The 16,081-nt window shown below is 36.0% G+C and overlaps 1 long non-coding RNA gene across 1 annotated transcript; it reads right to left on the bottom strand.

Annotated features, from left to right (window-relative positions):
* Positions 1–1,867: 1,867 nt before the first annotated feature.
* LOC126824814 (uncharacterized) lies at positions 1,868–16,081 on the bottom strand. Its single transcript, XR_008788521.1, has 9 exons — positions 16,034–16,081; positions 15,404–15,459; positions 11,841–12,178; positions 9,055–9,208; positions 6,662–6,745; positions 5,981–6,071; positions 4,892–5,007; positions 3,546–3,709; positions 1,868–2,081 (listed from the first exon to the last, which is right to left on the bottom strand). It is a non-coding gene; the product is annotated as an uncharacterized LOC126824814 (long non-coding RNA).

Genomic DNA, 16,081 nt, shown 5'->3' on the forward strand with positions numbered 1-16,081 from the left:
TTCATAGCACACTGTATGCTGTATACCCGCCTACACCCAGTCCGAACAGAACATTGAACCCCATTTCATTTCCTCCCTTAAGATAACTACCCTTGCACTAAATGACAGGCAGTGTTAATCGATAGGTTATTGGAGATACACCAATATATTAAACAGGAATTTGAGACTACGTCCGTTGTGAAATTGAGATTTTATTGCATCATAATAATTTATTTACATAATTATAGATTTTCTTTAAATATATAAAACAATAACAAAATACATATATATATACAAGCACTCGTTTATCAACATCTGTAACAAGGGTATCTATGGTTACATCTGTAACAAGGGTATCTATTGTTACATCTGTACCAAGGGTATCTATGGTTACATCAGTAACAAGGGTATCTATGGTAACATCTGGTGGATCCTGTTTATATTTTATAAGGAATAATTGGATGATGTAATTTCTATTATATGAATTAATTAATGGACTACTAGAGAATAGAAATAGTGTATTCTATTATATATACACGTATCACACTCGAGAAATCATTACAGTTTGTCCAAATTAAAAGGAAAGAGAGAGAAAGAAATAGGGTTTAACGTCCACTCGACACAAACTAGGTCATTTCGGGACACAAATATGCGTTTGCACGTAGTAGTGGAAGGAAACCGGACAAAAGCTATGGGTTTGGGTAGGCAACCCTACTTCTTATCAGGTACAAGCGGGGAATTGAAACAACCCCACGTGACTCAATGCCAGATCTTGTGATTTAAGGCCCACACACGTTGATCCATTCGGCCACCCAACCCCGTCAAAGAATGAGTTCATGTCCGTGTTGTATAGTTACACCTATAAAAATGAATCCAGTTTTCTACAAATATGAAAGCAACATAATTATATTCCACAATACAACAAACAAAATAAACAGAAAAATTAGGTAAACAAATAACAAAGTAACAAATAATTTGTTATAACAGTATTTGGTTGCGAAAGTAATACACAAATAATTCGCTATAACAGTATTTGGTTGCGAAAGTAATACACAAATAATTCGTTATAACAATATTTGGTCGAGAAAGTAATACACAAATAATTCGTTATAACAGTATTTGGTTGTGAAAGTAATCCACAAATCGGTATAAACAGTAATTAGTTGTGAAAATAATACATATAAATAATACATTATAACATTTGTGAAAGTAATACTCCGTTATAACAGTATTTGGTTGTGAAAGTAATAATTCGTTATAATTCGTTATAACAGTAATTAGTTGTCGAAATAATACATATAACTTGTAATAACAATTGTGAAAGTAATACATAAATATAATTCTTTATAACAATATTTTGTTGTGAAAGTAAAACATATAAATAATTCGTTATAACATTATTTTGTTGTGAAAGTAAAACAGGTTTAAATTCAGATTTTTCTTCAATTAGAATCATTTTCTGAAAGATTCCAATCAAACTATTGAAGATTTAAAACGTGAAATAATTTTTAGTTTTTGTACAAAATAAGTGTCCCTGCTTGACACGCGACATCCACTTTCGTTCGGTGTGATAATGTTATTTCTGGAGTCACAAAAAAAAAACCCCAAAAACGGTGGTAGCCTTGCAATTTTGGTAGATATACAATACAATATTTGATAGTAGAAAATCAATAGAAAAATGAGTGGTTTGATATTCTGTCTAGCAGAGGGTTGAATATAGTCAATAAACAATAAATAAAACAGAATAATAAATAATTCTTCGGTTAATCTAATTAGATTCCTTGTAACAAGCAACCAAAACAAGCAGACAAAGGGTGGTCATTCTAGCAGAATTTAATTCTATTTACAAGTCTACTACAGTTGCCCCCCCCAACTACCCTCACGGTTATGACAATACCGTATGAATACTCGGTGGTCATTTATTCCCCCAGACTGTGATACTACGTTGTTAATACTGGGTAGTTATTTATGCTATAGATTTTAACAGTCTTTCTACTGGAGGGTTGACCTTTACTCCATGAAACTTCCAATCTAAAGCACAGAAATCAGCACATTCTATTTTCTCTTTCTGGAATCCTGGGAGATCGGCCGTATCATCCGTTCTAAAATAAACATGAAATCACAAACATTTATTTAAAATAATCTTAATCAATAATTATAAACGTAATAGTTTCAAATTACAGTGGCTTATTAGAGGGTATGTTCTGTCTCACAAGCTATGGTGTTCCCGCTCGGGACTCTCTGGTCTGTTGTACCGTTGCTAGGGGTGCATGCTAAAGGGATTGGATGAAATACCGAGGCCCACCAGCTAGAGAAGGCCACACATTGAAGTACAAGTAGGCTACACATTGAAAACACCGCTATCCCCAAAAATGAAATGAAATGAAATGGGGTTTAACGTCCTACTGTTCTACTCCGACTGGGCTAACGAAGGCATATTTTGCTCGGACAGCTGTCTAGTCTTTCGGATGGGACGAAACACTGCGGTCCCGTGTACACATTGGCGTGTACGTAAAAGATCCCTTAGCAGTTGGAATTATATATAAGATTAGTCCGTGGCGCCGCTGTCCGGGCAAAATCTCCCTCACAGCACACTGTATGACGTATGCCCGTCTTCGTTAGACCAGTCGGAGCAGAACAGTAGGACGTTAAACCCAATTTCATTTTTATCAAAATTATTATTATTATTGTTCGATTTATATAGCGCTTCATTACACGTGAAGTGTTTCTAAGCGCATATCACAAACATATACTTCAAACACACAGAAACGATCAAAATCAGGAGAACATAATTAAACACAACTGCCTGTTAGGCGCTATTATTCAAAGGTTTATATCAACAAATCAACCGGCTAATCTCTATATTGATTCATTCGAGGTATTACCTGATGAACACCTACACCAAGTAGAATTCAAAAATAAAAACGAAGTTTAAAAGAATCAGCTTCATTAACAAAAATTAAACAATCAAAAACTAAACAGATAAATCAAATTCAAACGAAACAAATAAAACAAAGAAAATGAAAAGAGCAGTTCATTACCATTCTACATTAACAAAATAAAGGAAAACAACTTGTGAAATTTTTTTCAAAAAAAAAGAGCAACGTAACACTAATGTTAATACTTTTTTAACGAACATATCATAAATATAATTAATTTTACCTATAATATCTTTTTCAGAAATCAGACTTTATTTTGCAAAAAAAATTAATCCAAAGAGTTGTGTACGACCATTATCAATCACTTCATCAAAAAAATGGCAAATACCTTAGAAGAAGCACCCCAAAGACATGGTCAATCTTACCACCATTCTTATCCAAATTTTTGATTTGCGGAAGGTGAGTACCAGTGCCATACAAAAGACCCTATTTCAAATTCCCGCGCTTTCAGATTCTTATCATATCCTTCTTTTTGACGTGAATGATATATACTTTAACTTTAATTTTCAACAATGAAACAAATATATTTACACTTTGACTTCCATGAAGTTTAAACCAATGGGCTAAAGCAGTCAAGATATGAGAGGTACGTGTGGATATTATAAAAGTGATTGGTGATATACTTACAAGAATACAGGATATAATAATCGTTCTATAAGAGCAGCTATACAAGAGAACAGACGACAATCTAGTTTAATATCTTCTGGTATCTGTAATAACTGACTAAAATATTCCAATCTCTGGGCATTTACAGCATTTATTAATACATCATTTAGCGCTTTCTCTAAATCCTGAAATATACAATATATAACATAGACAACCAGTATCAAGTTCAGAAAGACCGGGACATAATACAAGTCTCTGGAATTTATCATTGAAAATCATTGAAAATCAATAGGATTCTCCCTTTCAATGAGATAGTATCACTACAGGCCTGGGGCTATACAGCGCAGTGGGCGCTTACAGCTAGCCCCAAGGCCCATTCACTTGATCTGATCTATATGTTTGTTGTTTGTTGTTTGTGATTAATGAATATAGGTTTGTCTTGTGTAATTGTTTTTGTGTGGTGAGACCCCCCCCCCCCCCCCGCACTTTCTATAGACAAACCTTATATATTTGAAAAATATAAAAAGAAACATGAACAGCGAACGGACAGAGTTAGAGTAATATATGATGACTTTCAAATGTTGGAATATAGAATAATAACTGGACCAGAAGATTAATTGACATATAATATTTATTACAAATCGTTCTGAATCATCTGTAGACGATTACAAGCTATTTCCCATAACAATGTTGAACTATTGCTTTCATATAACAACTAGAACAATCAACCCTACTAAACTATGTTCAACAGTATCATCTATTATTCAACAATCGCAAGTAGGAGACGATAAAAACACGCACTCTATAGGAAAATAATTTTATTATTATTTATTATTCAACAAAGTGGGTCCAAGTCGAATGGTTTAAGATCTATTACAGGGTCAAGCTGTGATTCAATCACACACTTGTACGTGGCAAGGGGGGTGGGGTGGGTGGTCGAATAGTTAGTAGTGCGCGCTGTATTATAAAGACTGTCATTGAGCCAACTGGCGTGGTTTCAAATTCCCGGTTGTACGTGACAAGGAGTAGGGTCGCCTGTCCAACCTCGTGGGTTTTCTGCGGGTCCTCCGGTTTCCTCCCACTGCTAAAGACCCCTACGCACAAGTGAATTATTGAAATAAAATTAAACCATATGTTAGTCCCGAAATGACCTAGTTTGTGTCGAGTGGACGTTAAACCCTATTTCTCTCTCTCTGTGTGTATGTGGCAAGAGTAAGGATGCCCAATCTCGTGGGTTTGCCCAAGGGCCTCTAGTTTCAAAGAAACGATTCTCGCTCTCCCTCTCTTGCAATCCGCATGCGTCCGCAAAATATATCATGTTAGTGTGAGAAAGATGTCGACTGGATGTTAAACCCAGTACTACTAACCTTATAAAGTATAACCCCTGTTTTATCTTTATGTTTTACAAACATTTTCTGGTAGAGATTCTGTCTTCTTGTTGATATAACACAATGTCGCCGTAAATACTCTAATGGTGACATAGCTACAAGATAAACAGAGTCAATTTGATCATTTCTTCATATAATATTTATACTCTAACGGTATCATAGCTACAGGGTAAAACAAAGTCAATTTGATCATTTCTTCATATAATATTTATACTTTAACGGTATCATAGCTACAGGGTAAAACAAAGTCAATTTGATCATTTCTTCATATAATATTTATTAGTTATAATGACGACGACATTCCAGCAGTAATCTATTCCTTACCAATCACAGTACGCACGTGCATGTCACTTACAAATATATGTTAAAATACATTTCATATGACGTAATTCACAGGTATGACATTATATTCACAAGTATGATGTCATTCACACATATGACGTTATTCACAGGTATGACATTATATTCACAAGTATGATGTCATTCACACATATGACGTTATTCACAGGTATGCCGCACTCGGTAAACCTCAGTAGATTCGTTACTCTACATCTAGCCTCGGCTGTATGACGGTAAGTGATATGTACCCACGCCTCTGCAATTGCGATGCGGCACCAGTTTACTTATTAGGAAAACTTGCCGCTTTTAAAAAGAAGTTATCAAAATTGCGTCGTTCGAAAGCTGTGTAGAATTTTTAGCGTAAAGTTGACCTTGTTTGAAGAAAATCGGATAAACTTGAAAGAAAAACAGCTTCAGACTTTGAAATATTTGTATGATAAAAACATTCTTCAAAGCCCTAGTCATGGGCAACGCCATTGGTAATCCGGGAACTTGAAAAAAGTTCAAATGGCGGACTTCGTCATACAGCCGAGGCTAGATGTAGGGTACTGGAATCTGCTGAGGTTTGCCGTTATTCACGAGTATGACGTTATGGATGTTATAATATTCACAGATGCATGTATATCGCTATGTCATGTATACATGCAAGTCGCAAGTTACAGCCTTTGGTAATTACCAACCAACATGAAGATAAAATATAACGAATATTATATTACAAGCACAACTTACATTCTAAGAGTTTCATATCCATAGGTAACTCAAATCTACTTGACTGTTGAGATAAAGCCAATCTACCTTGTAACCATGACTGTGGTTTAGGCTGTAATATCATAATATAATATTATATACATTGAAAATACGACCCGCTGTCCTGTATACCAAGATATCAGTCGTATAGTTGGGAATCTATCATTTTAAAGTAGCAAGAAAAATATTACTCAATGCAGGTCAAAACGCTAGAATACCCATGTGTCTTTAGCTACGGTTCATCAAATACAAGTTAATTACAGTACATTTCATCACGACACAATATTAAGAAAAACAAAACAATACTATTGCAGAGTGTTTGACCTGAACATTTTTGGTTGCAGATCATTTTTCTATCTAATGACAGCTCCCTCCCTCAGCTTCTTACAATGTTCCTATTTATAAACTATTTCCCAAGCATATTGTTTGGAGTCTAGTGTTATATAAGAACCCATATCATTATTATTAGTTAAAATTCTCACCATAATGTATATATTATATCCAATCTGTTGTTAATCTGGTTTGTGAATCAATGAAACAGGTAGATGTAATACCTGTATGATGCCTGGTCTGTGAGTCAATGAAACAGGTAAATATAACACCTGTATGATGTCTGTATACCAATCAATAAGGTGTAAATAATTTATATTTTAATATACTTACCTTGGGTGTTGATTCGTCAGTATGTACATCCATGACAACACCAATATCAAACTCGGGTCGTACTCGACTCTCGTCATCCGAATCCTATAATTAAAAAATAAACCAATAAACTAGTGTAATTTAAATATTCTAGTGTCAATATATATTGAAATCTTAATATAATTTCAATGTACAATGTATTGGATTAACTGTGAATGTATAGGTCGGTAGGGAGGTTTATGAATAGCGACGTGGTTCGCTTGATTCCACACTTGAAATAGAGCTCAAGCTTTCCCTCAAAACTTCAATAAATTTAATATGTCTTGTATATACTGATGACATTTTATATTCATAATGTGCTTCAGGTCGTTTTCTACGGTAATTAGGAGCTATGGTGGCTAAGTGAGTAAGCCGTTGGCTCGCTAGACTGGAGGTCGCGGGTTCGATATCCCTGTGTTGAATGAGAAAGTTCATCGGGAATTTCCGGCAGGACAAGGACAGTTGTCTAGTCGTTCTTATGGGACGAAAAGTCGAGGTCCCGTGTATACATTGGCGTGCACATAATAGATCCCTTGGCAGTTAGAATTCGATATAAGAGTAGGCCGAAGTGTCGCTGTCCCGGGGTTTAACGCCCGCTCACACAAACTAAGTCAGTACGGAAATGAAATAAAATGAAATGTTTTATGGCGGACTAACATAAGGTTCAATTTTATTTCAATAATTCACTTGCGCGTAGGGGTCTTTAGCAGTGGGGGGAAGCGGGGATGGACAGGCGACCCTACTCCTTGTCAGGTACAAAAGCGGAGAATCGAAACCACGCCACTTGGCTCAATGATACAACGCGCAGGAGTTATCCCCCCCCCCCCTCACCCTAGTCTCAGTCTAAAAATGAACACCATATTGTGTTAAATAACATTCTAATTAATATACCCTTGTTTTTATATTTACAGAACAGAACACCATTGACTATATCATCAATATAGACTACTCAACACTCAACACAGTCGTAGAAAATATTACAAACGGCATCTCAAAATAGACCCCTGTTCCACAATCAATTAGTATGTCCTGAGATTCCGTCTAAAGTTTCCTTTAAATCTATAAATAATTAAATGTACCATGTATCTAAATACAATGAATAATATCAATGTATACAACACTAGTGTACTACTGTAACCTGTACACAGAGCATAATTATATGGCATATTATATAGTAGTTTCAATTCACTGTAATAATTCATAATATATACATACTTATAGAGAAAATACCAATCCTTATAAACATCTTGAATTTAACATTTAACACAGTCGATATCCATCTTGATTTCAACCATCTTTCTAGATTGGTATTAGGTTTTCAATATATACTTTATTAGTTCAAGTGATCTTAAACATTGTTTATAATATTGTTTACTAGTAGGGCTATAGTAGGTACAATTACATTAATATATATTTACCTATTATAAGGTTTATATATAAATAATACCTGGGGGATTATCCCATATATTAGACAGTATATAGAAAATCCCCTACCTGTCAAACAGTCCAACTATTCTATTATCCCTGACAATAATACAATATAGTTTCTACCTGAATATCAACGTTAATATCTCTATACCACTAGATACAGATGGATTTCTTAATAGAAAATTAATATATTATTAACAAAATTACTATATTATTGAAGAAGGAAATTAATATTTTATTGCCGAAAATAAATTCAAGGAAATTATTATTTTATTGTCGAAAATTATTTTTATTCAGGAAAATTAGTATTTTATTCAAGAAAATTAGTATTTTATTCAAGAAAATTAGTATTTTATTAAAAAAAAAATTATTTTATTTATAAAATTAGTATTTATCAGAAGCAGTTAAGCCTACTTTTATTATCAAATGAGTTGAGATCATTGTATTTGGATAAATATTTCTGTATGTGAAGTTCATGTATTCCAGGTAATGTTTCCGAATTAAATCCCCATAGATCAGCTGTTAATCTTACTAATTGTTCAATATATGTATTTAGAAATTAATATTTTATAAATTAATAACAATACTTTAACTTCTCGTTGACATTAGTGTGTGTGTGTGTGTGTGTGGGGGGGGGGGCGAATGGTTAGCGCGTGCGAGTTATACCATAAGGTATGCAATTGAGTCAACTGGCGTGATTTCGATTACCCGGTTGTACGTGACAAGGAGTAGGGTCGCCTATCCAACCTCGTTTCCTCCCACTGCTAAAGACCTCGACGCGCAAGCGAATTATTGAAATAAAATTGAACCATATGTTAGTCCCGAAACGACCTTGTGTGTCGAGTGGACGTTAAACCCCATTGGCTCTGTAAGTGTATGAACGTAGGGCGTTAAACACCATGTCATTGTATTCCTACTCTACGTGTAAACGCGTAATGATATCTTACCAGTTTACTGCTTTTAAGAGATGAAGGCGCCGAGATGAGACTGCGTTGTTTACTTTGTGGAGTTTTGGGTTCTTTCGGTGGTTCAGGTGTGGGGAATACAGGTAACTCAGGTAATTGGGAGTCCACCTGGGGTAACTCAGGTGTGTCATCGTATCTGAAAATAGAGGAAAGCATAAATATATAATTATTATATATGCGATTAGGGAATAACTCCACGGGACATATGACTACAATCCAGACTTCTTAAATCCAGTTCCACCTGTCAGCTGAACCATCCGAGAGACTGATAAGGAAAGGTACCTCGTCGTCCGGTTGTACAAATGACGTGTAAATGAAACAACACTACGAAGGTATAATTCGAATAAATGAAACAGGGTTTAACGTCCTACTATTCTGCATCAACCGGGATAATGATTCTGTAGGTTATCGGGGATATTTTGCCCGGACAGCGGTGCAATGACCTACTATTAATTCCAAGTTCAACTGACAATGGTGCTTTTACGCGCAGGTCAACCATCAACATGAACACGGGACCTCGGCTTTTCGTCCCATCGGAACAACTAGACGGTGTACATAGCCAGGCCCCCAGTGTGTATCACTGACAAGGGAAATGAAACGAAATAAAATGGGATTTAACGTCATACTGTTCTGCTCCGACTGGGCATACGCCATACAGTGTGTATGAGGGAAATTTTGCCCAGGCAGCGCCACTATGGCCGACTCTTTTATCGGATTTCAACTGCTACGGGATATTTTATGTGCACGCCCATGTATACACGGGACCTCGATTTTTCGTCCCTTCGGAACGACTAGACAGCTGTCCTTGTTAGGCCCCATCCTACACCACTGATAAGGGGAAGCCACGCCGGACAATCACTGACAAGGGGAAACTACACCAGAAAATCCCGAGGAACTTTATCGAACACGGATCTGTGGGTTTACGAGCCAGCTCCCAAATCACTGTGCCACCGCGGCCCCCGGAATTCAAAGAAGAGGAAAAAACACCGAAATATCCTGAATCCCATTTTTAAGTTTCTCTATGAAATAAGACACAAGGATATCTTGCACCTCGAAGAAATCCCGCAGGCCTACTTAAAATGCAAAAATGTCATTATAATTATTAATTTCATCAAATTAATCCACTAATTCATAAAATACCAGCCGATATTTTAAAAAATCCAGTAAACCATATCAAAATTAGAAAATAAGGCGTCTTACTTTTGCCCTTCCATTTGAAATATTTAAATTATTGTGAATATTATATACCACTGGCTACCTTCTATTTTATATAATTGTTACTGATGACAACCTATAATTGTCTACGTCATAATAAGGATGTCATTTGTAGAACAGACTATGAAAGGAGTCCGCGGTGATATGAAAATAGATCTAAATTATTACAGAGCTGGACAATTTACCGTGAAAATTACAGATAATTGAGAACCTACGCATTTCTATTACGTAATGGTTTAATCTATATTCATTGTATTTTCCAAATTCAAGCATAACGAAACCAATAAAACGGAAAGAATTGAATATCTCCTTAACTCAGTAATTTTGAGACTAGTCTATTCCGATTTATTTTATTTGCAACGTGTAATGTTCTATATTCACGTACAATGTCCTAGCCTGGAGGTCGGGTGTTCCATCCCTGCATTGGCCGAGAAAGTTCATCCAGATATTCCGGCGTGGTTTCCCCCTTGTGATGCAGGACGGAGGGCCTGACAAGGACAGTTGTCTAGTCGTTCGGATGGGACGAAAAACCGACGCCCCTTGTACACATTGGCGTGCACGTAAAAGATACCTTGGCAGTTAGAATTCGATATAAGAGTAGGCCGTAGTGCCGCTGTCCAGGATAAATTTTCCTCATAGCACACTGTATGGCGTATGCCCGTCTTCATTAGCCCAGTTCGGAGCAGAACAGTAGGGTGTTAAGCCCCATTTCATTTTATTTCATTTCCTATGTATATGACTGGACAAAGTTCCATATATTTTAATTGCACATTAACTGAGCACAAAAATCATAGCACATATTTCCGCTCTTGACCAATGCAATTCAACATTCTTAAAATGTTTATGTCACACCAAGATTTTATCCCCAAGTGTTCAAAGCAATATATATTGGCACGCGTTAATAGATATATGTATAACTAGCATATGGTACAATTTTTATTTCAATTTGAGAACAGTGTCTTTAGCTGTGAGGGCAACGTTTTCCCGTGTATTTTAGTACGTCCTCGCCTCGGTTTTTGTACTATCCCAACGACTAGATGTTTTTTCTTGAAAGAGTCACCGCCCGACTGCACCACTGACATATATCCCGAGGAATCATATCACTTCGATGTAAGCGGGCATTTAATAAAGCTATTATGACCTTTGGGTCATTATAGAGAGTTTGACTGAATTACGTACAGTATACATACCTATAGAGGTGATAAATCTATCGAATACAATTACTGCTTAGGGGTGTTGAATGGCCGAATAGTTAGCGCGTGCGCGTTGTATCATAAGGTCTGTCATTGAGTCAGATGGTGTGGTTTTGATTCCCAGTTAGTACGTGACAAGGAGTAGGATTGCCTGTCCAACCTAGTGAGTTTTCTCCAGGTCCTCTGGTTTCCTCCCACTGCTAAAGACCCCTAAACGCAAGCGAATTATTGAAATCAAATTGATCCATGTGTTAGTCTCGAAATGACCTTGTTTTTGTCGAGTGGACGTTAAACCCCATTTCTCCTGTTTATTACTGAGAGATAGTCACCTGTACATTTTAGGTATATAAACTAACTTACTTATTATCATCAAATATGGTAGAAGGTTGATCATAGATCGTATCTTCTGTATTTATAACCGGTCTTATTTCTTCTTCTAATTTAACTGGTTTCTCTACCACTTTCTTCTCTTTCTTACTGATACATGACCGACTCCGTCTATTGTCGTCATCCGACTCATCTTTATCTCCTCCAGCAGCGTCTACGATCTGTTCTAAAAGTATTATAGCATCTGGCGGAACCGTCACCGGTTTATTTTGTTGAGCGGAACATTTACTTGTTTTTGATTTGCTGCTGTTTTCTTTTTTTGTTTTTTTGCTCGTTGTCGTCTTTTTAGCGGCTTTCTTGTTCTTTGACGGCTGAAACACATGTTGACAATAACATTATTACATACGTCACTTCCAAATTTTAATTATATACGTCACTTCCGACATGTCTTAAATGGCATTAAATATATTTTAAATTTTCACACCCGCAATCGATAACAATATATTAAATTCAAAACAAGGAAACTAAAGGGATTTTTTATTGTCCTGTCTAGTTTAACCGTTGTAATGCTGATAAGCAACGTGTACTAGCCGTTGAAATGGTAAGACACACGGAGCATGCAGACGGTAATACAAGTCCTACCTACGTACGTTTCACGCAGCCTACAATAGGTACTACACCTCCATCCTACACCACTAACAAGGCCAAACCACCTCCGGAACTGTCTCTACGAACACCAGGAATTAACCCGAGACCTCTAAGCGACGTTTTTACTTACTCAGCCACCGCGAGTCCAACCACTAACAAGGCCAAACCACGGCGGGAACTGTCTCTACGAACACCAGGAATTAACCCGAGCCCTCCAGGCGACGTTTTACTCACTCATCCACCGCGAGTCCAACCACTAGCAAGGCCAAACCACGCCCGGAACTGTCTCTACCAACACCGGGAGTGAGCCCGAGACCGCCAGTCGACGTTTCACTCACTGAGCCACCGCGACTCCCACATGGTAATGAAATTCCGAGAAGACTAGACGGATACCCAGATGTCTGGGAATAATCCCTTATTCATAAAACGTATGCAAACAATTGTAATAATGAAAATAAGTATCATAAATTGATTGGTTTAATATAAAGGCCTACTACTACTTACCATGGTGACATCCGTGTACAGAATGTTATTTATTATATCTTTACTATAACCTAAATCATGCCCTAATGGCGGTTTTTATCCAATCATTGAACATAGATTAATATCAAACTAAACTAAATTAAATATTTATAAAATTCAACAAGTTTCAAATCCTGTTTCTATAAACATGGTAACAACAAATACACTATTAATAATTCTTAACATGGAGAACTGTACAACACTTAATAAACAGAACAAACCAACACAACAAGTACTACACCGTAAACCTTGGTGGAGATGAACAATGGGGCGTTAAAACGGAACTACTCCGCGCAGTGTTTCGTTTGGTTAAGGCTATGATCCCACTGTCCTGTTATGACCACTCCGCGCAGTGTTTCGTTTAGTTAAGGCTATGATCCCACTGTCCTGTTATGATAGGATTATCCCTACTGAATCCTCCATCTGGTACGTGCAGATATGTTCGGATACGTTTCGATACGATCAACACGATTGCTACGACTGACCAAATATGATGAAACCTGAAAGGATCACCACGATTACTCCACGATTAAAATCTAGTGGAAAGCTAGCATAACATAGAATTGGAAAGAGACTGGAGTTTATTACTTGATGTAAAGAATGAAATAACACGTTTTTATTACTGTTTGTAGACAGATCGTGGATAATTAACCTAATATAATATACAATCAATTTATCATTAATATATCTGTATTATTATAACCCCCATTCAATATATTCATACAAATTTTCATCGATTGTTACTTCACGTGCCTGTCTTTAAATATTTCCACAGAGTTGTTTAATATCAAGTATTACGTTAAAAATTAATTATTCTAGTACAATATTTGACACGGTTTGATTGTTATACAAGTGATCGAAGATCGATAATATTATATTGATTAAATGTCAATAATAATGTCAGTAATATCAGTAGGTTTATAATATATTTCTAAGACTACTCTATCCATAGATTGTTACTGATTGACAGATCACAATAAAATAAAGTACAAAAGGGCACAAGGCTTGTCATAATCGGACTTTAATTATTCATATTTCCTTTCGTTTTTATTTCTGACTTGTTAACGTAAATTACAAGACTTCGGGTAACTAACTAAGTTTTGATATGAATGATCCAACCGCGTGGGTTTTCTCCGGGTCCTCCAATGTATATCCATCTAGGTAAAACAAACGAATCGAATTTAAAGCTTTTGTGATTTTTTTTATCTTGGAGTGAAATTATGAAAGAGAGAGAGAGAACGAGAGAGAGAGAGAGAGAGAGAGAGAGAGAGAGAGAGACGGGGTTTAACGTCCATTCGACACAAACTAGGTCATTTCGGGACTAAATGATAACATCCTTTTATACTTAGATAGGCACTATTGTGTTTTTAACCAAAAAATGAAATTAAACTCATTCAATAAACGTTGGAAACCTATTAATCTAAATAACACATCAGAATAACACGACTTAATTCAGGATTTTATATTGATCCGATTCAAGATTTTATATTGATGTAATTCAAGACTTTATATTGATGTAATTCAAGATTTTATATTGATGTAATTCAAGACTTTATATTGATGTAATTCAAGAGGGGGTTAACTTATCTAATAAACAAACGGATTATTTATTAACAGAATATTGAAGATCAATATACATGCTCTCATGAACAATACGTTCCTCTTTTCTGTAATATAGATTTAAACACGGTTGACAATAAAGTTGAAATAAAATAATCTAGTTTAAGTATTTATAGACAAATAAATAAAATAAAATTGACTTGAGATAAATCATACAAATATGTTTTGTTATGATATATAAATTAAATTACATGTTGTTAATAATAAATATCAGATCAGATTGGATATAACAAATGAAATGAAATTAATTGGGTTTTAATGTCCTACTGTTCTGCTCCGACTGGGCTAATGGAGACGGGCATATCATTCCATTCGGTGTGCTGAGGGACATTTTGTGCGGACAGCGGTGCAATGACCTACTACTAATTCAAAAGATCCCTTGGCAGATGGAATTCGATATAAGAGTAGTTCGTAGCGCCGCTGTCCGGGCAATATTTCCCTCATTTCAAACTGTATAGCGTATGCCCGTCTTCATTAGCAGGACAGTATGACGTTCAACCACATTTTATTTCTTATTATCCACGTCTTAGAAGTGATACCTACGTGGAAACTAGACAAGAGAATGCCATTTCTTGTTATCCAGAGAAATAAATTCAGTCGAATTTACATCCTAGCTTCATTTTTATATTTTAAATACGAGGTGTGACACTTTAGTTCGCTTTTACATGTACCTTGATTTAAATGTCAACAATTATAAAACAAAAAGTCGAAAGACTACGAGATGTATGGATATGAGCGACCCTTGCTTGTATTTAAAATAACTTATGTTGTGATAATAATATAACCACCCGTGTATGTATGCTTACCTTGTTAGACAAGAATTGAGGTGGTTTTGAAACTGGAAATCCAAAGTTAACGATTCCTGAAATTTATACCAATATTGATTACCATAATGTTATTGTGACATTATTCATAGATTTTAGAATCTATATACCAATAATCTATGAACACATAAATATAACCTGAACACTGACCTTTTAACACTGCGCATTTAATATGGCTAGATCATAAGGTCTGCCGATTCCCCGGTTGTATGTGACAAGGAGAAGGGTCGCTTGTCCAACCTCCTGGGTTTTCTCCGGGTCCTCCAGTTTCCTCCCACTGCTAAATACTACCTACGCACATCGAATTATTGAAATAGAATTGAACCATATGTTAGGCGCAAAATGACAATATATTTTTTGATTGGACGTTTAATCTCTCTCTCTCACTCTCTCTCTCTCTCTCCTAAGGTCGGTCTTGAAAGTGAGTATGGTACTTGAAAGTGAGTACGGTACTTGAAAGTGAGTACGGTCGCCTGTCCACCCTCGTAGGTTCTCCCCGGATCCCCCGGTTTCCTTCCACTACTAAAGACCCTGACGCACAAGCGAATTATTAAAATAATAATAAACCACAAAACTTTGAAAGAATATATTCTAGTTATATTAATTTCTCACCTTTCCTCTCCTGTGTTTTCACACCATTTTTATCTGATCTGACTGGAG

The sequence above is a fragment of the Patella vulgata genome, chromosome 6 (genome assembly GCF_932274485.2).
Source record: "Patella vulgata chromosome 6, xgPatVulg1.2, whole genome shotgun sequence".
Classification (NCBI taxonomy): domain Eukaryota; kingdom Metazoa; phylum Mollusca; class Gastropoda; family Patellidae; genus Patella; species Patella vulgata.